Source organism: Bos mutus, chromosome 5 (assembly GCF_027580195.1).
Source record: "Bos mutus isolate GX-2022 chromosome 5, NWIPB_WYAK_1.1, whole genome shotgun sequence".
Classification (NCBI taxonomy): domain Eukaryota; kingdom Metazoa; phylum Chordata; class Mammalia; order Artiodactyla; family Bovidae; genus Bos; species Bos mutus.
The window spans coordinates 16,907,581-16,933,189 of NC_091621.1; the positions used below are offsets into that span (position 1 = coordinate 16,907,581).

Sequence of the window (25,609 nt, forward strand, 5' to 3'; positions counted from 1 at the left end):
TAATTTCATTTCCCCTGGGAAATGTTACCCTTTGACGTTGTGGATGAATTAGAATTTTTCTCTCAGAATTATTAAAACATACCATTCCTAGCAAGCCAAGTGTTCCCTATGGCGATCTTTGATTTGTCTCACAGTTAAATGCAGTTAATATTGAACAAACAATTTGTTGTCATTATTAGTGTTTATTATTAAGGCGACTTGAACACCAATGATATTTTCTTTTTGGAGAAGGCTCTTTTTTTTCTAACACATTCTGACCAGTGTTTTTTCTATGTATCAAAAACAATATGCTTGTCAATTTGAAGCCCAGCTGTGTCAAGACAAAAATGAGAAGTGATACGACTGGGCTGGTAATCTGCGGCTTGAGGCCAAATGATGACTATTATGAGGTATAGTATACACAGGTACGGTGAGCTCATTTCTCAAACTGGAGGGGTGCCACTGCGAGGAAGCCATTTTATGACTAGATGAGCGATCATATTAAGAGACAGGCTTAATAATGGTTGACCCACTATCAAAGCCATAGACACAGCAAATGTGTGTGTGTAACATAGAGGGCAGATGTCTCCCACTTAACCTTGTACCTGGCCGGTTCCCCAGGGGCACAGGTGTGGGTCACAGAAGGCAGAGAAGCTTTCAACTGCTCTGCCTGTGTGGGAGGCAGTGTGGTGGTATCAGAATCTGGCAGCCATTGTGGGTTACCTCTCCACCCCCAATAGCCATTTCTCTCCTTTATGGTAAACACAATTTTTTTTTTTGGGGGAGGGGGCCGGCAGCACCAAGTTAGGGACTAAAATCATGATGGGTTTTAGTCATGAATGGCAATATCATTCCTTTTTTTAAAAAAACAATTTCTCACCTGAGCTGTGGGGCATGTAGCAGCTTAGTTCTAGGACCAGGGTTTGAACCTGTGCCCCTGGCATTGGAAGCCCAGAGTTCTAACCACTGGACTGCCAAGGAAGTTCCTTGGCAATCTCATTCCTTTCAACAGGGTTTTCCTTTTCCAGTGCTCTCTGGAGTCAGGGTGGCTATGTATGTAAGGCCAATGTTATGGTGGGAGATATCTGCAGTTGGGCTTCTGGGAAAAACGTCTCCTATTTTTTTACCCGACTGTTGTTGTATGGGGATATACTGCTTGGGCTGGTGGCCATTATCTTGTGATAACTCAGAATGAGAAGCTGACAGAGGAGAACGACAAAGTCAAGATAGAAAGAAATAAGATGTTTGATGGTGTTGGGGAGCTGTGCACCCAATCTGGAGTTCAGCATATTTGGAATTCTTGTCACATGAGGTAAGAAAATGCTTTTATTGCTTAAGTCACCATGAACTGGGTTTTCTCTTTCAGTTGCTTGAAGCCAAATGACTTTGAAACGGAGAGACATTCTCACTTATATTGTTGTTGTTGTTTAGTTACTAAGTCGTATCCAACTCTTTGCGACCTCATGGACCTTAGCCTGTCAGGCTCTTCTGACCATGGGATTTCCAGGTGAGAATACTGGAGTGGGTTGCCCTTTCCTTCTCCGGGGGATCTTTCAGACCCAGGGATCAAACCCATATCTCCTGCATTGACAGGTGGACTCGTTACCACTGAGCCACCTGCAAAACCCCTCTCACTTATTTTTCCTCACAGACCTTGGAGGCGTTTCAGTACTTTATGGGCTCTAGCTGGAGAGGTAGCAGCATACAGAAAGGGTGGTGGTGTCAGGTCAGAGCATATGCGGTACCCAGATTATGCAGAAGTACCAGTGGAGGCAGAGGTACTCAGTGGCTGTGGCAGCCAGTCTGGTGATCCCAACAGAAGCGGCACATGTTGCTGACTGAGGTCATGAGGAGGGAAGCCCAGTAGATGTAGTGGTACCTAGTTGACAATGGGATGCCTCATGTTCAAGGAGTAGAGCAGAAAATAGAAAAAAGCTATGGTACACAGTAGCTGACTGGATAGTGGATTTGACTTGTCTATGAGTAGCACATACACGTCATCTCTGGTATCTTACAAAGGATAACTTGCTGCAACATATATACCCAAAATGCATAATGGCTCAGATGCAGTAAGAATTTATATTTTGTTCACATGCAGGCCAGTGGAGAGTGGATGGTTCTCCATGCGTTGATTCAGGGGCCCAGGAGACTTCCACCTGGAGATTCTGCAGTTCTCTCGGATCTAGTTGTCATCTGCATCGAGCTGGTAGAGGAGGGAAAAAAGAGAGTCTGGAGCAGAGATGCCTGCCTTCTTAAAAGCCCAGGTCCAGAAGTAGCACACTTCACGGTGAGAATGGCTTATGAGTTTCTACCTAGGTGCAAAAGGAGTGGGAACTGGGTTTTCCAGGCTGGGCAGATGCTTTCCAGTTACAACTTTGTATTATGAAATGGGAGACCATTCTGATGGGTAGTCTCTTCCACCCTGATTAGACATACTTGTTCAGGGGTGGAACTGGGGTAGGGTAGCTGATACTTTGCAGAACCTTGGCGTTTCCTAAGTGGCTGGTGGGGTAAGCCAGTGACACACAGGTGACAAGACCAGTGATTTATCCATTTATCTTCTAAGTGAAGAAGTGGCTTTTCTCCCCTCCCCCTTCCTTGAAATTATCTGCTTGCCTATATAAAATTACTGATTAATTAAAAAAATCCTTTCTTTTGCTAATTATTTTGATATGGTATGACCATAGTACTGAATTTCATTTCTGATTTAACTTAAACCATATATCAACAGTCTAAACTGTTAATACTTGCACCTACTAAGTCCTTTTATTTAAGAACAAAGCCCTTAAAAGCACTAAAAGCATGCAGTTTTTTTTTTTTTTCCTCTTTAAGGGATTTTGATGACTGCATGGCTTTTGACTACTAAGAAATGGAATTTCATTTCAAAATGAGTGTCAGACTTATTTTTCAAGTGCCTTGTCATAAATGCATTGCTATCCATGTAATAAAGTAATTTTCCCTTGTGTGACAAATATAGCACTAAAGAAGAATGAGCCTTGTCTGATAAAATGGCTTTTATTAATCCCCTAATGTTTTTATTTTGTTGTAGAATTATGATTAGTTTCAAGAGAGTAGCAAACGGGTTATGATCAGAGTTGGATATTATTACTATCCAGATATCTTTGGTTAATGCCTGCTGTTTATTTCAAAAACAAAATGCTCCCATTAAGAAAAACCAACGATAATGGCCTGACTTTATTATCAAGAAATTATACCTGTTATGTAAACCTTGCTAATTATAAGTGCTTGAATTCATTTGGGTGATATAACAGATGAAAAAGGCCATTTATTAGGAGGAGTACTTGGCTTTTGTACCAGCATAATAAAACTGAAATAATAAAAAACAATCTAAGGAAAGAAGAAATGTTAATGAGGAGCAGAATTTGCCCAGGAATGAATTATACAGGGAGACAACATAGTGTGTGGGATTCACATGGAGCGCTTTGTCTTGGAAATGAGGGATTCCCCTCAGCCTCTCTGAGCGTTGTCCTCAGTTCCCTTTCTTCTCCTTTCCTTACTTTTTGTGGAGGACCCGATGCATGCACTGGCTCCAGCTTCTACTGACTCCTAACTCCTCATAAATTCAGCTCTGTTCATGGTCCAGTGTGCCTTGTGACCATCCCCACCTGAATGTCCTGTCCAAACAGAATTGATCTCTTGTCCTCTTCTTTTATTAACTTTCGATTGGGGGTACAGTTGCATTACAATGCTGTGCTAGTTTCTGCTGCACAATGAAGCGAACCAGCTACATGTATACATGCAGTCCCTTCCTTTTGGACCCCCCCGCCCCCCATTCCACCCCTCTAGGTCACCAGAGAGCACCGAGCTGAGCTCCCGGTGCTATATATCAGGTTCCCACTAGCTATCTGTTTTGTGCACGACACTGCACATACCTCAATCCCAGTCTCACAATTCATCCCACCCTCTTCCTCTGTTCCGTGTCCACATGTGTTGTCCTCCTCTTGAATCATCTGTCCCAACCTGTATATCATAGTGTCACCCTTGACTCCTCCCTCCCTCATACCACATATCCAATAAATCACATCCTCTTGTTTCCAGCCAGACATCTCTCTCTCAAACCTAGCTTCTACGCTCACTGTCACTGCCCTAGCCCAGGCCATCACCATTCTCGTTTTAATGATTATGAACTATATGTGTGTGCCAGGTGCACGCTCAGTTGCTAAGTTGCATCTGACTCTTTGTGACCCCCGTGGACTGTAGCCCATCAGGCTCCTCGGTCCATTAGATTCTGCAGGCAAGAATACTGGAGTGGAGAAGACATACAGATGGCACAAACACATGCAAAGATGCTCAGCATTGCTTATTATTAGAGAGATGCAAATCCAAACTACAATGAGATATCACCTCACACTGGTCAGAATGGCCATCATCAAAAAGTTTACAAACAATAAATGCTGGAGAGGGCGTGGAGAAAAGGGAATGCTCTTGCATTGTTGGTGGGAATGTAAACTGGAAGGTGGTATGGAGATTCCCTAAAAAGCTAGGAATAAAACCACCATATGACCCAGCAATCCCACTCCTAGACACATACCCTAAGGAAACCAAAATCGAAAGAGACACATGTATCTCATTATTCATTGCAACACTATTTACAATAGCTAGAACATGGAAGCAATCCAGATGTCCACGGACAGATGAATGGATAAAGAAGTTGTGGTACATATACACAATGGAATATTACTCAGCCATAAAAAGGAACACATTTGAGTCAGTTTTAATGAGGTGGATGAACCTAGAACCCATTATGCAGAGTGAAGTAAGTCAGAAAGTGAAAAATAAACATTGTATTCTAACAATATATCCGGAATCTAGAAAAATGGTACTGAAAAATTTATTTACAGGGCAGCAATGGAGAAACAGACATAGGAAATAGACTTATGGACATGGGGAGAGGGGAGGAGAGGGTGGGATGTATGGAAAGAGTAACATGGAAACTTACATTACCATATGTAAAATAGATAACCAGCAGGAATTTGCTGTATGTCTCAGGAAACTCAAACAGGGGCTCTGTATCAACCTAGAGGGGTGGGGTGGAGAGGGAGACAGGAGGGAGTTTCAAAAGGGAGGGGATAAATGTATACCTATGGCTGATTCATGCTGAGGTTTGACAGAAAACAACAAAATTCTGTAAAGCAATTATCCTTCAATTAAAAAAAAAAAAGAATACTGGAGTGGGTTGCCATTTCCTCCTCCAGGGGATCTTCCCGACCCAGGGATTGAAGCCATGTCTCCTGCATATCCTGCATCGCAGGCAGATTCTTTCCCACTGAGCCACCTTGGAAGTCCTATATATTGAACCATATTTAGGATGTAATCATTAAAGCAATTTGATTTCTATCTTCTGTAGACCTTTTATTTTTAAATTGTTCCTTCAACTTTTTATTTTGAAATATTTCAAATCTACAGAGAAATGGAAATCCTAGAACAATGAATAGATGTATAAGCTTTGTCTTCCAGATTCATCAAGTGTTAATACTTTACTGCATCCCTCTCTCTGAGCTTATTCCCCGTGTCTGCACAGAACTGAGCCCTGCTTGGGCTCCCGAGGGATATGTGGCTTGGGATTGGCATGGCCATCTGTTGCTGTTGGTCTGACTCTGAGAGTAAGTAAAATGTATTTTAGGCAGCAGGGAGGGAGACAGCAGAAGAGAAGGGATCACTTTGATGAAGGATGTTGCGAGCCTTGGCGAACCAGCTGCTCCTGCTTGGAAATCTGGGTGTCAGCACTGGGCATGAGGCCATTCTCCCAGGGTGGCCCTCAGAGTATGAGGACATGGGCAGCTGTGGCAGGGTCAGGATACCTCCCTCAAGTGGCTCTTTGACAGTGGACATTTGGAGCAGGGGGATGTGAACAGACTTTTGTCTGAGCATAACAACACGCGGAGAGTCTCAGAATGGGAGAGGCTTTGAAGTGGCAGCTGCATAGCCTAATAGCACTAGGCTAGGAAACAGCAATATGTGGGTGTTGTTACTGTGACCTCATGGGCTGGTGTGGTTTGCAGACATCCGGGTTGCTCAGGGACAGAAATAAAGATGTTTAAAGAAAGCTGCACAGGGAACATTTCATTTTCCCTGCAGTTCTCCATACCCCTAATTGTGGAGAAACAATTTCTCAAGTGCCTACCTTTCCAGTCTTTCCTGTTGATTGTATCCATGGGATATGGACACATGTGACAATCTGCCTCTTTGGCCAGTTGATTCTCAAAGCCATTGAGGACTATTAGCTTTGATTTTATTTTGACAGAAGTAGAGTGTTTTTAAAAATATTTATTTACTTCTTTGGCTGTCGTGGGGTCTCACTTGTGGCATGCAGGATCTTCAGTCTCCATTGTGGCATGTGGTAGCATGCGAGATCTTCAGTTGCTCATGTGGGATCAAGTTCCTTGACTAGAGGTTGAACCCAGGCCCCCTGCACTGGGAGAGTGGAGTCTTAGCCACTGGACCACCACGGGGAGTCCCAGGACCTTTGCAGTTTAAAGACCTTATGTTCTCAATTTTTTCCAACTTCACAGTACAAAGTAAGCTCTTGAGCCTCTGTTACAGGTTTCATTTGTAGGTGGTGCTGTGCAGTGGCTCTTGCGCTAGCTCTTTCATTATATAACCTTCTCTTAAGGTTTTTCCTTTGGGCAAACTCATTGATGAGCACTGTAATACTGGCCTGATTTAAATTTCAACCACAGAAAAAGGGAGATAGAAATTTAAAGCTATTTTCTACTCAGTCAATTAGGCACAGTTCTGAGGCTTGTATGATAGTGACAAGTCTTATGATAGATGACACGAGATTATAATGTTAATGACTTAAAAAATAAGAAATCTCTATTATGGTTTATAGTTTGCTTTCCCTGAGGTTATATCTATTAGTCCCTGACTGATGTGATTTGTGTGAAATAGTGCACATGAAAATAAAGATTAGAGTTATTTGCTTTTCCTTATCCTTATTATGCAGTGATACATATAGGTATTATTTGGTTATGATTTAAAAAATCATGTTTTTATAATTCCTATTTAAAAATTCTTCTGTAACAGTAAGATTGATAGCTCATTGTTTTTTAAAAATTTGCATTTTAGGATTGTGTATGACAATATCCATCATTAAGTCCTATTGATTTCACTCTGTCTCTTGAACCTGTCCACTACTGTCCATCTTTACTGCCACATTTTCTTGCCTGCGTTACTTCTAAGTCCTCTATTTATTTGAGGGAAAAGCACAGTCATCTATAAGAGTGCCCTCAGTTTCAAGCGCCAGCTGCAAATTCAGAGGTCCCATGGCCATTTCTCACCATGCTTTGGTGTTTTTATCAAGGTGTCATACATAGGTATGGTTGATTTAATCACTGGCATGTGGCTAAATCTCCAGTCTCCCTTCCCTACCTAGAGATTGGGCTAATAGCATGTGTTTTAAAGCACAGCCCTCTAATCACACAGTTGGTTCTTTCTGGTATGGCCAGCCCCTATTCTCAGTCACCTTAGAGGTCCACGGGAATCACTTTGTTAGCATAAACAATGATGTGTGGTCTGATGGGCCCACCATGAATACCAAAGACACTCCTATCATCAGGAAATTCTGAAGATTTAGGAGGTCATCTCCTAGAAATTGGGGACAAAAGCCAGCAAAAGTCTTTTAGTATTTACTACCTACTTTGGCCTCCTTCTACTCTATTAAGTGTTTATCTGGTACCCTGGAAGGTGGCTCTAAGGGGAATGGAGAAAACAGACCACTAGGAACTGCAATCTTGAGAGCCCCAAGAAGTTTGGTGCTCTTGACTGAACTTAGCACAAAGAGTATTCCTTGAAGAAGCTGCCTATGCAGAAACCTGGATCCACAAAAATCTTACTGTAGCAGTGGGCTAGCAACAGCTGGCAAAATATATAGAATCCTTTTTTCAGTAAGACTACTGTATTACAATGAGAAACAATGGAAACAGTGACTTGATTAGACCCAGTTCCCATTCTGCTAGGATGAGGGTGGCAGACTGAACCCCAATTCTCTTGGATGCTATAGGCCCTTGCAGTTCCTGAGCAATTTGGCTGGAATGAAGGAAAATCTGAAGATTATGAATTTCTTACTAATTTCTTACTAAGGTGGGAAACTTGAGCAATTAGTTAGACAAGTAGAAGAGCTGTAACTGAATTTATACCTAAGTCTATGGAATAAGCCACATTAATTCTTTTTTTAAAAAAATTATTTGTATTTATTTGGTTTTATTTTTGGCCACACAGGGTCTTCACTGCTGCGCACTGGATTCTCTTCGCAGTGGCTTTTCTTGCTGCGGAGCATGGGGTCTAGGTTTGTCAGCCTCCGTAGCTGTAGCACATGGGCTCAGTAGCTCTGACACACGGGCGTAGCTGCTCCATGGCATGTGGCATCCTCCCGGAACTGAGATCAAACTGTGTCCCCTGAATTGGCAGGCAGACTCTCAACCACTGGACCACCAGGGAAGTCTCTACATTAACTTTTATTTAAGATTTTTTTCATAGTTTTCTACTCGAAACTATGGATTTATCTTGAGTCTTAGGCCAGTGCTATCCTGTTTTAATAAATTTGGTTTTACAATAAATTGTGATGCCTGCTTGGGATTAAACAGTCCTAGACATCTTTGCTGTAGGTCCCTGAGAAATTTTTGTCAAAGGGCTTGTTCTGACTTGGAGTTGACCTGAGAATGCATGAACCTTGGTTTACTCTCCCTTGAGATTCCATATAAATTTTAGGATGGATTTTTCTATTTCTTAAAAATATATCTTTAGGATTTTGATAGGGACTGCATTGAGTCTGTGGATTGCTTTGGGTAATACTGACATTTTTGTTAAAATTAAGTTTTCCAACATTAAGTTTTCCAGTCCATGAAGTTATCACATCCAAAGGATATTTTCATTTATTCATGTCTTCTGTAATTCCTTTCAGCAATATTATGTAGTTTTCATCGTACAAATCTTTTACCTACTTGATCAATTCCTATTTTATTTTTTGATAATATTTTAAATAAAATTATTTTTATAATTCCCTTTTTAGATTGGTCACTGTTAGTGTACAGAAATGGCAACCGATTTTTGTGTGTTAACTTTATATCCAGCTATTTGCTGAGTTTATTAGTTCTTTCTAAATTTACTTTATTATTTTTAATTTTTTTATTTTTTGGCTGGACCATGCAACATGTGTGGGATCTTAGTTCTTTGATCAGGGATTGAACCTGCAGCCCTGCAGTGGAAGTGTGGAGTTTTAACCACTGGCTGCCAAGGAAGTCCCTGTTTATTAGTTCTAACAGCTGCCTCACCCCCAATTTCCTTCTTTATTAAAGTCCTTTTTCAGATGAGGAAACAGAGTCCCAGAGTTAAGTGACTGGTCACCAAAGTCACATGTTCTCTGCTGACTCACCGTCTCTGTTGAACTCAAGGGATGTTCAGTTCAGTCCTCTATACTCTGCGTTGGCAAGGACCTAATGGCAAAGAATTCGCCTGCAACGCAGGAGACCTGAGTTCAATCCCTGGGTCAGGAAGAGTCCCTGAAGGAGGGCATGGCAACCCACTCCAGTATTCTTGCCTGGGAAATCCCACAGACAGAGGAACCTGGTGGGCTACAGTCCATGGGGTTGCAAGGAGTCAGACGGAACTGAATGACTAAAACACACTTTCACTACTGAATGCTCTCTGTTGATGTGAGTGTGAGTGTGCTGTGTGCAATCCATATAAATAGAAAAATCTAGGAATATTCCATTAATGATAGAGACTTGTGTAAAATGGCAATTAGATCCTGACATAAAATGCTTGGACAGTTGTCTTTGTTTTTTCTTCATCTTTTCTTATCCCTTTAAATCTTCTGGTTGCATTGTGATGTGAATCTTTACAATTCTAGCAATTCTGCCTGTTCATAAGGTAGCATTTCTGTTTTAAAAGGGAGGGAGCAGGTTTCAGTGAGAGCATCTATAGCAGCAGTGGAGGTCCTGGACCTATTAGCTAGTGCTCTCCTGGTGGCAAATGAAAGAAACTGAACTTGAACTAGGGAAAGTAGACAAGGGCAGGGCCAGAGTGGGCATTGGGGAAAACTGGCACCAGGGACTTGGGCATGTAAGGGCTCTCCTGCTCTTCATTGCTTGTCTTGGCTTCTTTGAGCATCACCTTTGAGCATCTGCTCAGACTGGCTTCTCATGTGCCTGGGGTTGCAGTTGCTGTAGTTCCAACCTGGCATATTTACATTTCCAAGATGAGAGGAAAGACTCTTTCCACCTCTCAGGTTTGAAAAAAATCCAGAGTAAAATTCTGATAGGCTTGACTTGGGTCACATGTCTATTCCTGGGCCAATCCCAGTGATAGGGTTGAGACTTTATGATTGGCCCATCTTGGGGCAGGCGCCCTCCTCTTGGGACGTGTTGGAAACACCCACTAGAACCACACGGTTTGAAAAAGTATTAACCTGCAGATGCTGTTCTGGGCATCATTTTAGTACATTTTTTCTTTGAAGCTCTCTTCCCTCTGACTCCTTATATTTATAAAAATGACATCACAGAGAGAGCCTCTGTTAGGTCCTAAACTCCCTTTAGCACATGGTTGCTTCTGAACATTCTTAACAAAAGTGAGTTGCCAATGCCTCTTCTGATAAGAAGAGAGGGTGTGCTCAGGGCAGGAGCCCCAGGAGGATAGGGCAGGTTGCAGGCTGTCTGTCCCCAGGGAGCAGGACCCATTGAATGTGTTGACTGGCAGGACACGGAAAATGGACTTTTGGGGTATAGTAGAAATCCTGTGATCCTGGGGCGCCGGGAGGGTTCTGTATTTCTGGCTGTTAGTAGATAAGAAAAAAGCTTCTGTGTGCTGAAAACTAGAGCACAGATACAGAGAGATTAGCGCTTTATTGAGTGGGAGAGAGGGGAGGGAGAGGAAGAGAGAGAGAGAAAGGGGAGAAACGGTGCCTATTTTGAACCCTTGTGCCCACAGCCTTCCACTCTATTATGGTGTGTCTCCCAACTCAGGAGTTTGCCTGGGGGCTTCCCCAGCCAGTTTTCAACTCCACAAGGCAGGAAGAAAATGCTTATTAATCTTTTGGTCTCATTTTTAATTGGCTCAGAAATTTAATCAGAAAATTCCAGATACATGCAATTGTAAAAAAAAAAAAAAAAATCTATTAATTAGCTACCCACAGGCTTGCCTCCTCACGTTAGGTTTAAATCCTGAGGAGAAAATGACATGGAGCTCTGTTCTGTACCTGCAGGTATAGAAACCACCACCCAAGATGAAAGCATCAGTGCACATCCTGCTTTGGAAGGATTCGGATTTTAGAAAAGAAGAGAGGCGGTGAGAGCTCATTACTGCATCGCTGAAGTGGTGAGAATTATAAAGAGCTCCCTTTTCTCTTTCATTTTCTGTGTGCGTTGAGTGCATTCTTCTGGTGGGACAGCAGTGCTCACAAACATTCACTCTGCTAATGACACTTGACATTGCTTGTCACCTGAGAAACAAGGATGCCTAATTCAGGAAATGGGCACAAATGTGGTAACAGCCCACCGTAGAGACTCTTGCAGGGGCGAAACACTCAAAATGTACTCAGGCTCCGCTGAGCTCAGAAACACATTTCAAATACGCAGGTAAGCCAATTTGCTTGACATCCCTCACTTTTCTTCTTGCTCATGGCCTTTGGTTTATATACCCTAAAGATAATTCAATCAAGTGTGACCTCTTGCCTCAGGGGTGGTCAGTCCATTGCCAAGGACCCCGCCTATTATATCGTTTCTCTATCTCTCTATGTATCTCTCTCTCCTCGTCCAAGGATCTTGCTAAAAGGCAGATGCTGGTTAAGTAGGGCTGGGGTGGGGCCTGAGATTCTGTATTCTGACAAGTTCAGGTGATGCAATGATGTATGTTCCAGGGCCACACTTAGCAATTGAAGGGACTAAGTCACAGAGACAGACAGAAGAGCCCAGACATTTTTACTGTGGTGTTGGTGTAAAGGTCAGGGAACTTGTGCTGCAGAGGGTCCCCAACAAGCTCTGGTTTTGTCCTCTGAGGTTTGTTTTTATTTTTGTCCTGATTTTCCAATTTTCCTATTTTTTGTCCTTGGATTCCCCAAGAGATATACCTTTTGAACAGAGCTGCTTTTCTTATGCTAATTTGAGGGAGATTCTGTTTCTTCTTCTCAACCAGATGGGTCAAAAACTAGCATTTAGAGAAGAGCTCAATGTGGGTCCAAGTCACTGAGCATTGCCTCACCTTGGCCATGGCCTGACACCTTCTCCTGCTGCCCCATCCTTGTCAGAAACACGGAGTCTGTGCCTTTGCGGGGCAAGGCCTTCTTCTGGCCATGTTAACTTGTCCATTCTTTTAGTGCCAACTCCTCTAGCTAAGAGATGCAATTTCAAAACAAATATTTTTCTAATGCCACAAACTGAAGAAGGCAGAAACTTTAGCTGTCCGATATAAAAACAACCAGAAAATACAATAAATGAATCAGTGGTTAGAATGCTTAAGAGTAGATTTATTTGCAACGTGAATGGCATATTGGTTGTGATTATCCTGTGGCCCACAATGACTTCCTGTTATACAGATGCACACCAAGTAGGAACTAACTTGTGTTCTATTTAACATACTCACAAAGTGGGGGAGAAGTCTAGGAATAAGTGAGTATTAATATGTGACTGCTTAGGTTGTTTTATTGCTTGACCTTTGTGGCATCACACTCAGTTTGGCTCAGGAAGTGCAAATGAAATGGGCAAATATATTCAGAGACATAGAGAACAATGAAGAGAATAGTTTCTACTCAGCACTTGGCTTGTGGAAGTGAAAGAAATTCAATTCCTTCAGGGTAATATGCAGTCACTCAAGACATATTTAATGAGCACCATTTTTGTGCAAGTCACCATGGTAGGTGAAGTAAGAGCTCAAAGTGAGCAAAATGCTGTTCCTTCCCTAGAAGCTCTTACAATAAAAACAAACAAACAAAGAAAAACCAATTAAGAAACAGTCTCTTCTCCTTCCGTGTTCTATTAACTGAGAGCTACATTGGGCCTCTTTTCCTTAAGCCAATGGAATGCATCTCTAATGGTGAAAGCATCAGGCCAACGAGAGAAACGTTTTTAGAAGACGTTTCCAGTGCTTCTCAGATCTGAGGATGCAGGTGACAATCCACTCTGAAGTGTAACCCTGTGTTCATCCTTCCACAGTCAGAGCACAGTCAGAGCCATTTTTTTGCTCAGATAATCACGGCTAAATCTTTTGGCTAACTGACACCTTCCATACTCCATCAACCCTTACAGTTTCCCTGCGAAATTTATGTCTTGGTCTCTGCAAGGGGCCACCTGGAGAAGTTATTTCAGGAGCCAAATGACAAAAATGGTGAGTTGGCTGAGCCTTGCTACCTACCAGCCAATCTCCCCACACAGGGTATAGATTGTAATTGAGGATGCCAGGCCACGGGAGGTATGAGCTGAATCGTATCCCCCTCCCATTCACATATGGAAGTCCCAGGCCTTGTGTGACTGCATTGGATACAGGGCCTGTAAGGAGGTGATCGTTTAAATGAGGGCACAAGGGTGGGACCTTGATCTGATAGAACTGGTGCCATTATAAGAAGAGGAAGAGACATCAGAGGTGTCTCTTCACCACTGGAGGACATGGCAAGAAGTCAGCCATCCGCCACCTGAGGAGAGAGCTCTCCCAGAACCCAGCCATGCTGGCACCCTTGTCTTTGTCTTTCAGCCTCCAGAATTGTGAGAAAGTATCTGTCTGTCATTTAAGCCACCCAGCCTGTGATATTTTGTGATGACAGCCTGAGCAGACTAATACAACGGGTGATTCAGTGAATGGGAGGCAGGATGAGATGAGCAGGGAGACAACTTAGGTTACTGTGAGAGAGGATGGTGCTGAGGGTTGGTGATCGGGAAGTTTCCCAGTGGAGATGAACTTTATTCTTTTCTTCAAAGAGTTCAAGACCCACAGCTGTGAACCATGTCTTCACTTCTTATAGATGGGTAGCAAGAAAAACTGCCATTGACAAGATGTGTATTTAATTTTAGGGCTTCTCAGGTGATGCTGGTAGTAAAGAACCTGCCTGCCCATGCAGGAGGCATAAAGAGAAACGGGTTCGATCCTTGGGTCGGGAAGATTCCTGGAGGAGGGCATGGCAACCCACTCCATATTCTTGCCTGGAGAATCCCATGGACAGAGGAGCCTGGAGGGCTACAGTCCATAGGGTCGCAAAGTGTTGGGTAAGACTGAAGAGACTTAGCATACATGCATGCACATTTAATTTTGGGTGTATTGGCAACAATATTATTTTACTCTGAACTTCAAAGAAGATGTATCTCTAATGACACAGATAGAGAAGAAGTGATGTAAAAACAGACCTTTGGCCACAGAACTTAAGGAAGTTAGAGTTTGAATCCTACATATTTCTTAATTTTCGACGGCCCCAATAAACTGCATGTTAAAACTACATCCTCCCAATCCACTTATCTGATCTTTAGGGTTTCCATTTCTCAGGAGTTGTTAGGAGGAAAAACAGCTTTATCTCAGTTACTAGGAGATGCACAACCACCAATAATTAGAAAGGAATAAAATCGATGACTTAATGAATGTGCAGTTTACGCTCAAAGGTAACCTTTATTCTTTCCAATTAGGATGTTGTTTCTCTGTAGACTTGGTAGGTGCGGCTGTATTATAAATAGACGTGATATTTTGTAGGGTTCTTCTAACTGAAATGTGCATGAGGTCAAATTATAATCAAGGTAATATATATAAGTAATGAGCTGAGCCCACATTCCCAGCCATTTATCCATTTAACGGTAATAAATGAGCAAAGATGAAAAGAATGCTTCCGGACAAACACAGCAAAGTAGTTACTTGTGTGGTTGAGCACAGCAGCTTATCTCTTTGTAATGAATGCTTGCCAGTGATAATCAACCTCATTTGTTAATTGTATTCATGATATTAATGAGCTCATTACCATAATAGTCACATCCTGTTCTCCTGTGGTCCGAGTCAGGGGATTCACAAGTTTTGCACACCTTGTTGCTATAGATATACTTATGCATCCAAATTATGTACAAATTCAAATGCCATTTGTGTTGACTTTATACAAGGATACCCCTAAATCATTCCTTGCCTGGTTTTAAGAGAGCTCTCTGAGAATTTGGTAGAGATCTTTTCTTCTCAGAAAAATGAGGTTCATCTTTACGATAAAACTTCAAATTTGGTTTATGTTAGTTGGTAAAGATGATCTTTTCCTGTCTTGAATTCTGTTCTCCAGGAAGGCTTAGCCATGAGCCTGCAATCTGGGAGGAGGAGAATAAAGCGATGATGGCAAGTCCTAGCAAGTGAGGAAAGGGAGGTAAATAAAAATTCACCTCTTCTGGCTTTAGGGATTGTGGAAAGAAAAAAAGGAGGCAGGTGGGAGATGGGTGTGTTGGGTCATTACCTACCAGGATGGAGGGTGATGGTTCATTTTAGTCTTGGGACTCTGGAACGTGACTGGATTATCTCCTTCTCCCAGGCATTTCCTGTATCAAGTTATGTGGTATGGAGGAGACTGAGAAGGGTCCATGTGCCTCCCCCGACCTGATGGGGAAGGAGGCCAAATCGAATGAGAGTCATAGGCCCTGCCTTGGCATCTGGCACGACAAGAGGAAGGCGAGCCCCCTTTGGCCACATAGACCGGCAGCCAGAGGAAGGATGTGGCAGAGCTCATGTGAGTCAACCAGGGAGAACCACCAGGCCATCATGGAACTGCTCAGCTAGGGTCTTCTGCAGGAGACACTAGAACCCTCCAGTGGCTGTCTGCTTCCTGAAGGTTATCAGTTCAGGAACAAGTCCAGGCTGGGCATTTTGAAGCAGGGGACACTGTCTGGAACCAAGGATTCCTCCTCTTCCTTGAACATCATTTTGGTGAAGAGAAGAAGCAAGGACATCTGAACATCTGAATATTTATCCTGTGCATGCTAAGTTGCTTCAGTCATGTACTGACTTTTTGTGATCCCATGGACCATAGCCTGCCAGACTCCTGTGTCCATGGGATTCTCCAGGCAAGACTATTGGAGTGGGTTGCGATGCCCTTCTACAGGGGATCTTCCCAACCCAGGGATCAAACCCGTGTCTCTTATGTCTCCTGTATTGGCAAGCATGTTCTTTACCACTAGTGCCACCTGGAAAGTGCAGAATATTTATCCTAAAGACATCAAATGATCTAAGGACTTTGTTTAGATTTGAGCATTGGACTGAGATTATAGGCTTGAACTAAAATGTCTCGTTCCCTCCTTCTGCTTAGAAGGGAGATGGGAACTTGTAAGAGAGCTTAATTAAATACAGCAATAATGAAACTTCATTTTCTCAGGATTTATGAAGTTGATATAAGTCTACTTGGAGCCCTTCTACAGATGAAAATACTATGAGGAGACAACCTGTTTTTGTCCTGCTCCCTCTCCGGGTCTTTTCTTTTACTTAAAACGACTGCTCTGTATAACTACAGAAAAGCTAGCAGCTTTGGAAATGGTTGTAACTGTCCTGTTACCATGAACTAAGCAGTTCAATGCCTACAAAAGAATGAAATAATGCCATCTGCAGCAACATGAATGAACCTGTGTACTGTGCTTAGTCTCTCAGTCGTGTCTGACTCTTTGTGACCCCGTGGACTGTAGCCTGGCAGTCTGCTCTGTCCCTGGGGATTCTCTAGGCAAGAATACTGGAGTGGGTTGCCATGCCCTCCTCCAGGGGATCTTCCCAACCCAGGCATCGAACCCAGGTCTCTTGCATTGCAGGAGGATTCTTTACTGTCTGAACCACCAGGAAAGCCGAAGAATACTGGAGTGGGTAGCCTATCCCTTCTCTAGGAGAACTTCCTGACCCAGGAATTGAACTGGTGTCTCCTGCATTGCAGGCAGATTCTTTACCAGCTGGGCTACCAGGGAAGCCTCATGGATGAACCTAGAGATTATCATACTAAGTGAAGTAAGTTAGACAGAGAAAGGCAGATACCATATGATATCACTCATAAGTGGAATCTAAAAGTGAACTTATTTACAAAAGCAGACTCACAGGCATAGTAAACAAACTTACGCTTACCAAATGGGAAAGGAGGTAGGGAAGGATAAATTACGAATTTGGAATTAGCGGATACAAACGACTACATATAAAACAGATAAAACAACAAGGTCCTACTGTGTAGCACAGTGAACTATATACAATATCCTGTAGTAAACCATACTGGAGAAGAAAAAGAATATGAAGGTACAACTGAATCACTTTGCTGTATACCAGAAATTAACACAACATTGTAAATCAACTATACTTCAATAAAAACGGGACAAAAGAGCATGGGCTCTGAAATTAGACGCCAGTTCAGGTTCCTGCTCTTCTGTGGGATCTAGAATAATTTAATCAACCTCTCTGTGTCCTCTGATAATTAACGGAGACAATACATACAAAGCACTTGGCGCATTGCCTGGCACATAGTAAGTGCTTAAACATACAGAGCTGGTTAGTGGTAGGGCCAGAATTGGAGCCCAGGCAATCTGCTCCTGGATATATGGTCTGTTCCTTACAGGATGCTGCCTCTCTATTACTATTGTGATATTATTATTCTTCCCATGGGAACTCAAACTGGTTGGGGTCTACTTTCTCCTTACTCCCCTCAATTGCAGTAGTTCTATTTTATTTTATTTATTTATTTTTTAAATTTTATTTTATTTTTAAACTTTACAATATTGTATTAGTTTTGCCAAATATCGAAATGAATCCGCCACAGGTATACCTGTGTTCCCCATCCTGAACCCTCTTCCCTCCTCCCTCCCCATACCCTCCCTCTGGGTCTATTTTAGCCTGCTTTTGGATTTCCCAAAATATTGAATTTGAATAAAACTTCTGTGGCTAAAAATATTTGAAAAATGCCAGTATAAAATATTATTCTCTTAGATGACATAGTTGCATTTTAAATTTTTACCAACTTTCCTAACTTTAGTTACTTCTACTGCAACCTACAAAATGTAAGGCTCAGTGAGGGAGATTAAGACTAATCAAGGCTAAACTTCCATGGTTGAAATGTAAGGGCATTGATGGACAAGCCCTTAACTTTGCAGGCACATAGCACCTTTTCTATCCTTTGCTGTTGGTGTTTAGTCACTAAGTCATGTCCGACTCTTTTGCGACCCCATGGGCTATAGTCCAGGGCTTACCAGGTGGCTCAGTGGGTAAAGAATCCCCCTGCAGTACAGGAGACTCAGGTTTGATCCCTGGGTCGGGAAGATCCCCTGGACGAGGGTATGGCAACCCATTCCAGTTGGACAGAGGAGCCTGGTGGGCTAGTCTATAGCGTTGCAAAGAGTTGGATATGACTGAAGTGCCTGAGCATGCATGCATGGATTATAGTTCACCAGTCTCGAACATGGGATTTCCTAGGCAAGAATACTGGAGGGGGTTGCCATTTCCTTCCCTATGGAATCTTCTTTACTCAGGGACTGAACCCGAGTCTCCTGCACTGGCAGAGGAATTCTTTATCATTGAGCCACCAGGGAAGCCCTTTCAATCCTTACCCCAATTAATAAATAAAAGAAATTTCTTATTTCTTATTTATTCATGTAACATGTTCTTTGTAGGAAAACCAGAAACAGAACATTTGCAAAAATCTATCACTATCATTTTGGCATTTATCTTTCCAGATTTTTTAACTTAAAAAAGTGAAATCATACTATATATGCTGTTTTGAGACTCACTTTTTCATTTAATGTCTCATAACTATCCTCCAAAATCAATAAACACAGGTCTTCATAATCATTTTAATGTCTTCATGGATTTCAGTTACATAGGTATTCCATTCTTGATTTAATATATGGCATTTTGTGACATTTAGATTGTATCATTTTTATGCTATTAATTAGGACAATTTAATGATTTACTTTGGCTGTTACTTTTCCATCTCCTTTACTGGCCTTTCCATCTCTAACCAGACTCTAAATGTTGGTGACCCCCAAGGCTTTGTCTTGCTCTTCTTTCTTTTTTTCTACATCCTTCCCTTGGGAAGAAAGTGGGATAAGTTTTAGCATAAACTATAATTATTTGGGGACCAGTAAGACACAGGGAATGGAGGTTAAGTAAGAAAATCTGTTTTCAGCCATAACAGTAATAAACAGAAGTAGAAAGCCAGTATATTTTAGCAAGAATAAATAATTTAAAATTTGGAATTTAAAATAGGGACTATAATACTTAAAAGTATCCAAATCACTGAAAGTTTGTGAGGAATCCATTGTACCTGGAAATTGGACCAGGCTCCCTCTTCATTTAAAAGTAGAGAAAGCACTAAATAGGCTAAAAAAAATTTCCCTTCTACCCTGGCCCTCTGCCTTCTGTTAGTCTTATGTGAAGCTTTTAAGGCATGGTCGGCTGCACAAAGCAACATCTGTCTGACAGACTTCCTTTTGTCCTGGAGCCTGTTACCCTGTTCTCTCTCACTGAGCTTGTTTATCTGAAAGTATGAACAAATTCTAGAGGAAATACAGATGCATTTATTTAACCAGAGGCTTGCTTCTTTTGAATTGCCTGTTCAGATGAAGGAAATGGTCTGGGGCTGGACAGGATGAATGACGATGTCCATTTGGGAGACATGTTGAATGACGGATAAGGTAACAGCTGCAATGAGCATTTGGCAGAATGAGAAATGTTCTAGATTTAACTCCTTCGTGCACATGGCCAATTATCATCAGCACTTTGGCACAGTGAGGTCAGAAAGTTATTTTTAGCCAAAATACTCACGAAGGTCAGAAAATGAACTTTTGGTAGTTGCGTTTTTAAGGGCTAGCACAGATGTTTGGTTTTTCCTTTTGAAGGTCACTTTCCGAATTCATGGATTTCTAATTGTGTATATGGCCCAGGATGGGCTTCCCCCATGGCTCAGTGGTAAAGAATCTGCTTACGGTGCAGCAGATGCTGGTTCAGTCCTTGGATCAGGGAGGTCCCCTGGAGGAGGGCATGGCAACCCACTCCAGTATTCTTGCCTGGAAAATCCCATGGACAGAGGAGGCTTGTGGACTATAGTCCATAAGGTCGCAAAGAGTGGGACACGACTGAAGACGCAGAGCATGCACACAGATATGGCCCAGGATATGGATTTCAGTGAAAATCTAAAAAGTACCATTTTAGAAAGACATTTATTGATTTTTTTTCAGTAACTCCAAAGGCTCCTTTCTTCTCCCAGCATTTATTAGGTTGAACATATATAATTGCCAATATTTGACCATTTTGACCTTAGAAAGGCTATTTTTGTAGTTCAATTGAATATATACTAGATTTCAATTCAATTCAACACCTTAACAACTATTTATTAAGTTTTTGCTAAGGCACTATACCATGTGCTGAGGTTACCATGGTGAACAGAACAGTAATGTGTTTTGTCCTCGCAAAGCTTACATTTTAGACGGGGTGGCTGACAATTACACAGCAGGTTTAATAGGTGAACAAGTTTCAAATTTAGAGCAAGTGAACCTGATCCGTTCTAGAGAGGTCAAAAAAGTCCTCCCACGGGAATGAAAGTTAAGGGAAGGGTGAGTAAGAGGTAGGCGAGTGGGATGGGGATGAAGAGATTTAAGGTAAAGGGGATAATAGGTTGTGGAGGGAAGAGCAGGATACAGGGTGTGTGTATGAGCTGACCAGAACTGAGGGACATTCACTGTGGCTGGAGCAGAGAGTGGAGGGAAGCTGTGTGGAGAGATGGTGCTGGAGGGATGGACAACCATGGTGAAGAGAAAAATCTGGTAACTCAGTAAAAGATTAACCTCTTCAATAAGAAATTGCTGGGTAGGGAGTGACAGGATCATAATGGTGCTGTGTAAAAAAGACCACACAAAAAGGACTATTTCCGGTGGAAAACAGACTGAAATCTGGGAAATCACTGAGGAGGTTGTTCCTGGAATCCAGGAGGTAATGGTGGCAGCTTGGACTGGGGTGGTGAGCATGGGGACCAAGTGTGGAAGGTGGAAGACCCTGAGAGCTGTTTGGGAGGCAGACAGGCAGGTCTTGGTTATTGAGGGATGATCGAGAGACGGGCGGGAGGATTGCCCCTCTGTATGAATGTAGGGCCACTTTTGGGACAAAGGATTTTCACTGGCCTCACTTTCACTGGAAGACCCAGTGGGCTGCAGTATCTCAGTTTGCCAGCAGGTGCTGCTCTCTAACATCTTCTGAATCCTAACTTAAAGTTGCCAAGATTTCAGGCCATGTCATAGCTATTAGTTTTTTTAGCTTTATCAATTCAAAAATGTGAGTGTGGAGTTTATTTAGCATTGAGGAATATCAGCAGTGCCTTTTGGTTTTTTAACTTAAAACTTGATGATTCAAGTTTCAGCTAATAGTTCAGTCCTGTGAGCACGGCAAGACTTCACTGGATTTTAACTCCGTGCTGTTCTGCTTAGGCATAATCTGGACTTATTTCAGTAACGACAGGCAAGGGGTGGAGCTGGTCCATTATCAGCCTTTTGAGATATGTGTGGTATGTGGATGTGGGATCTTAGTTTCTCAACCAGGGATCAAACCTGAGGCCCCCTGTAGTGGAAGTGCAGAGCCTTAACCACTGGACCACCAGGGAAGTCCCTTCAGGTATATCTTTTTATCCTCATCTTACAGATGAAGAACTAGGAAAGGGAGATTACTTAACATGCCCACGGTCACACAGCTGCCAAATCAGAGAACTGAGACTTTGTTCTGAAGCATACTTTCCCCCTTCATTGTGTCATCTCTGCTATACCTTACACTCACTGCAGGTCATCATGAAAGACACATGATTAGAAGAAAGCTTTTTGATATCCAAAGCGATTTACAGTTAACTATCTTCTAACATTTAGTTAGGTATGGTAGCCATCTTCGGAGAAGGCAATGGCACCCCACTCTAGTACTTTTGCCTGGAAAATCCCATGGATGGAGGAGCCTGGTGGGCTGCAGTCCATGGGGTCGCTACAAGTTGGACACGACTGAGTGACTTCACTTTCACTTTTCACTTTCATGCATTGGAGGAGGAAATGGCAACCCACTCCAGAATTCTTGCCTGGAGAATCCCAGGGAGGGGGAGCCTGGTGGGCTGCCATCTATGGGGTCGAACAGAGTCGGACACGACTGAAGCGACTTAGCAGCAGCAGCAGCCATCTTATTCGGTAAGATTAGTAGATTTATGTTGATAATAATCTTGATAGATGAGTTAGTAAAAGGATACTGTTTCAACTTAAGATATTTGGAAGAGGTTATTTGTATGCTTTAATTGATAAAAAAGACAACTATACATATAGGACCCTTTTAGGGGCCTTGTTACCCAGAGCAGATGGAACCTCATCCAATGCAGCTTTCAGAAAGTGATAATTTGGCCACCAGCAATAAAGGAGCAGTGCCTATATTTGTCATATAGTGGATATAGGCATCTATATTGCCATAGGGCCACGAATGGAAGCCTGGAGGAGGAGTCTGCCTTGTTGCCATGGGGGCAAAGGTGATTATTTGAAAGTACTTGCAAGGAAAAACCACCCATACTTATTTGGATGCTATCATGCTTTAGCAAGGAAAGAAAAAGGTGCTGGAGTCATTTTGGCCTCTTGATCAAAGAGACTGGGATATGGCTACCATTTTCAACTCCTTATGTAGATTGATAACTATAATAAAGTTCACAAATCAGGATAAGATGATATACTATATCGAGTAAGACAAAAGAGACTTTAAGATAAAGAGTATTTATTATTAGAGATGGAGTGTTGCCACACAATGATAAACGTTCAGTTTGCCATGGAGATATGAAAATTCTCAGCTGATATACATTAACAACATACTTTAAAATATATAAAGCAAAATTGACAGAAAGGCAAAGAGACAAGAGGTCGAGCTGCCAGGCATATCTGGTAACTGAGTTGGAGATTTTAACCTCTCTTTCCCAGTAATTAATAAATTAAGCAGATAAAAAAATCAAAATTGCAGATTTTAGCAATGTAATTGACAATCTTGGTCTAAAGGACATAGGTAGAATATTGTACCCACAATTTTGTAAAATTTAAAAAACACAAATCTAAAGTTTATGGATTAAAGAAGAAATTATAATAAAAACAATGCTAAACAATAACATAAAGCAAACAATTTGTAAGATGAAGCCAAAACAGTACTGTGAAAAAAAGTATAGTCATGAATGCACACATGCTGTAAAAATATAGCAGATAGCATGTAGATATCTGCTATAAAAATACAGTAGATAGAAAACAAAGATATCATAGAAAGTATCAAAAGAGACAAAATTGTATTTTTGAAGGATTAGTAAAATGACAAACCTCTGAGAAGAATATTAAAAAAGGAGAGAAGGCACAAAAAAAATATTTGGAAGAAAAAAAGAGACTATCACCACAGATGATGTAGAGATTAAAAAGAAAATTCAAGACTATGATGAAAAACATTTTGTCTATAAATGTTTTAGTTGAAATGAACACATTTTTTGAAAAACACAAATTCTCAAAAGAGTCTTTCTTTCTATAAAAAAAATAGAAAACCTAAATGGTCTTATAATGATTTAAGAAATTAAATCAGTAGTTCAACATTGTCCCTGAAAGAAAACACTAGGCCAGATGGCTTTACTGGCAAGTTCTACTGAACATTCAAGTAAAATATTATTAATCACATTTAGACTATTTTAGAAATAGAAAAAGAAGGAATATTCTCAACTCATTTAATACACTTGCATATCTTAATATCTCTAAGTAAGGCCACCTTCCGGCCCATAAGGGGCCCGTATGGTCAGTGATTCAGAGGTGGTGCTGCAGAACTACTGTTTTCCTCACTGAGGAGGCATCCTGGGGTTTAGTGCTTGGGTTGTCAAAAGTCTTAGTAGCTGAAGCTGTCATCTATAGGACGAATGTCAACAGGAACTAGAAATCAGGAAGTTCTGTCTTCCCTTCTTTTGCCTTCCAATCTCTCATTGGCAGAATCTAACAAAAAGTTGGTGTCTGGGAAATGTAGTATGTATTTATAGGTTCCCAGCCTTGGCATCACAGAGCAGGCTATGAAGGGGTGGATCTGGTGAAGAACTGACACAATATTTAATGATGAATGGTTAAAAACATTCTGTTTAAAAGGCAAGAATTATGCTATTACATTTCTGTTCAACTTTGTACTAGATATCTTATCCAAATAACAAGCCAAGAAAAAGAAAATACAGAACTTGAAAGGGCTTAGGGAAATTGTAATTATTTTCAAATGATATGATTGTTTAGCCTCTAAGAACCTATAGAAAATTATTAGAGTTAATAAGAGAATTTTATAAGATTGCTGGTTACAAAACTTTTATACAAAAATCATATGTGTTTCTATACATCAACAGCAAATAGTTAAAAAAACAGAGTTTTAATGTCTAACATTTATATTAGCTAACAAAATAAAATGTTCCTAGATATGAACCTCACCAAAGATACGTGGGACTGTTATGGGGAAAATAATAAAAATTTACTGGAAGACATTTAAAAACGAGGAGTCATATTATTTTCAAGAATAGAAGGAATAACATTAAAAAGCAATTTATCCCCAAATCGATCAATTAGGTTCAATAAAATTCCAGTAAAAAACCTAAAAGGAGTTCATGGTGACCTTGAAAAACTTACTCTTAAATTTAAGTTGAGAAGCAAAGAATTAAAAATGGCTAATATATTGCTGAAGAATAATGAGATGGGAAACAGATTCTACTATAAATCTTGTGCAATGTGTAGTATTTCGATAATGTGGAATTGGTGCATGGAGAGATAAACAGGTTAATGAAGCAGAAAAGAGAGTCCAGAAATAGACCCATTTGTACGTGGAAGGATATATGACATATTTCAGATCTGCAGTGAAAAATGCAGCATTCAATAGAAAGTGTTAGGAAATTGGCTGTCTCTATTGAAAAAAAATGGATTACTACTTGTATAATAGACAGAAACCAATTCTAGAAGGATTAAGGACTTAAAATGTTAAAGGTAAACATTTAAAATTTTAGGTACAGAGAAGCTGCAGCTCAAATTTCATGCAGGAGCTGATGAAAGGAAAATCATACTGGAGGGAGGTTCCTTTTGAGCAGGGCAGGGGGGAATGTGGGGGTGTGTGGGGTGGGTGACAGAGACTGATATTTGGGTTTATATGCAAATGCATGCTGCTGCTGCTGCTGCTAAGTCGCTTCTGTCGTGTCTGACTCTGTGTGACCCCATAGATGGAAGCCCACCAGGCTCCCCTGTCCCTGGGATTCTCCAGGCAAGAATTCTGGAGTGGGTTGCCATTTCCTCCTCCAATGCATGAAAGTGAAAAGTGAAAGTGAAGTGGCTCAGTTGTGTCCGACTCTTAGGGACCCCATGGACTGCAGCCTACCAGGCCCCTTCATCCATGGGATTTTCCAGGCAGGAGTACTGGAGTGGGGGCAAATGCATGAATTCCATATAAATCTATATACCTCTGTCTCTGAGATTTAAAAAACCAACCATAAGAGCCACCTCCTTTTCTCTCTCTGGCTGCCATCCCAAGGGATCTCCCATCCTTTATTACAGCTGAGCAGCCCCATTAAAAGGAAGGATTAGGGACATCACCCCAATTCAGTTTCTCCTTGGGAAGTCTTGGTGTGTTCATAAAATCTCAGCTATTTCCTGAGAACTAGGTTTAGTAA

At 41.5% G+C, this 25,609-nt stretch overlaps 1 long non-coding RNA gene across 1 annotated transcript; it reads left to right on the forward strand.

The window, feature by feature from the left end:
- Positions 1 to 2,094: 2,094 nt before the first annotated feature.
- LOC138987813 (uncharacterized) lies at positions 2,095 to 14,075 on the forward strand. Its single transcript, XR_011464107.1, has 3 exons — positions 2,095 to 2,266; positions 11,201 to 11,313; positions 13,998 to 14,075. It is a non-coding gene; the product is annotated as an uncharacterized lncRNA (long non-coding RNA).
- Positions 14,076 to 25,609: the final 11,534 nt, after the last annotated feature.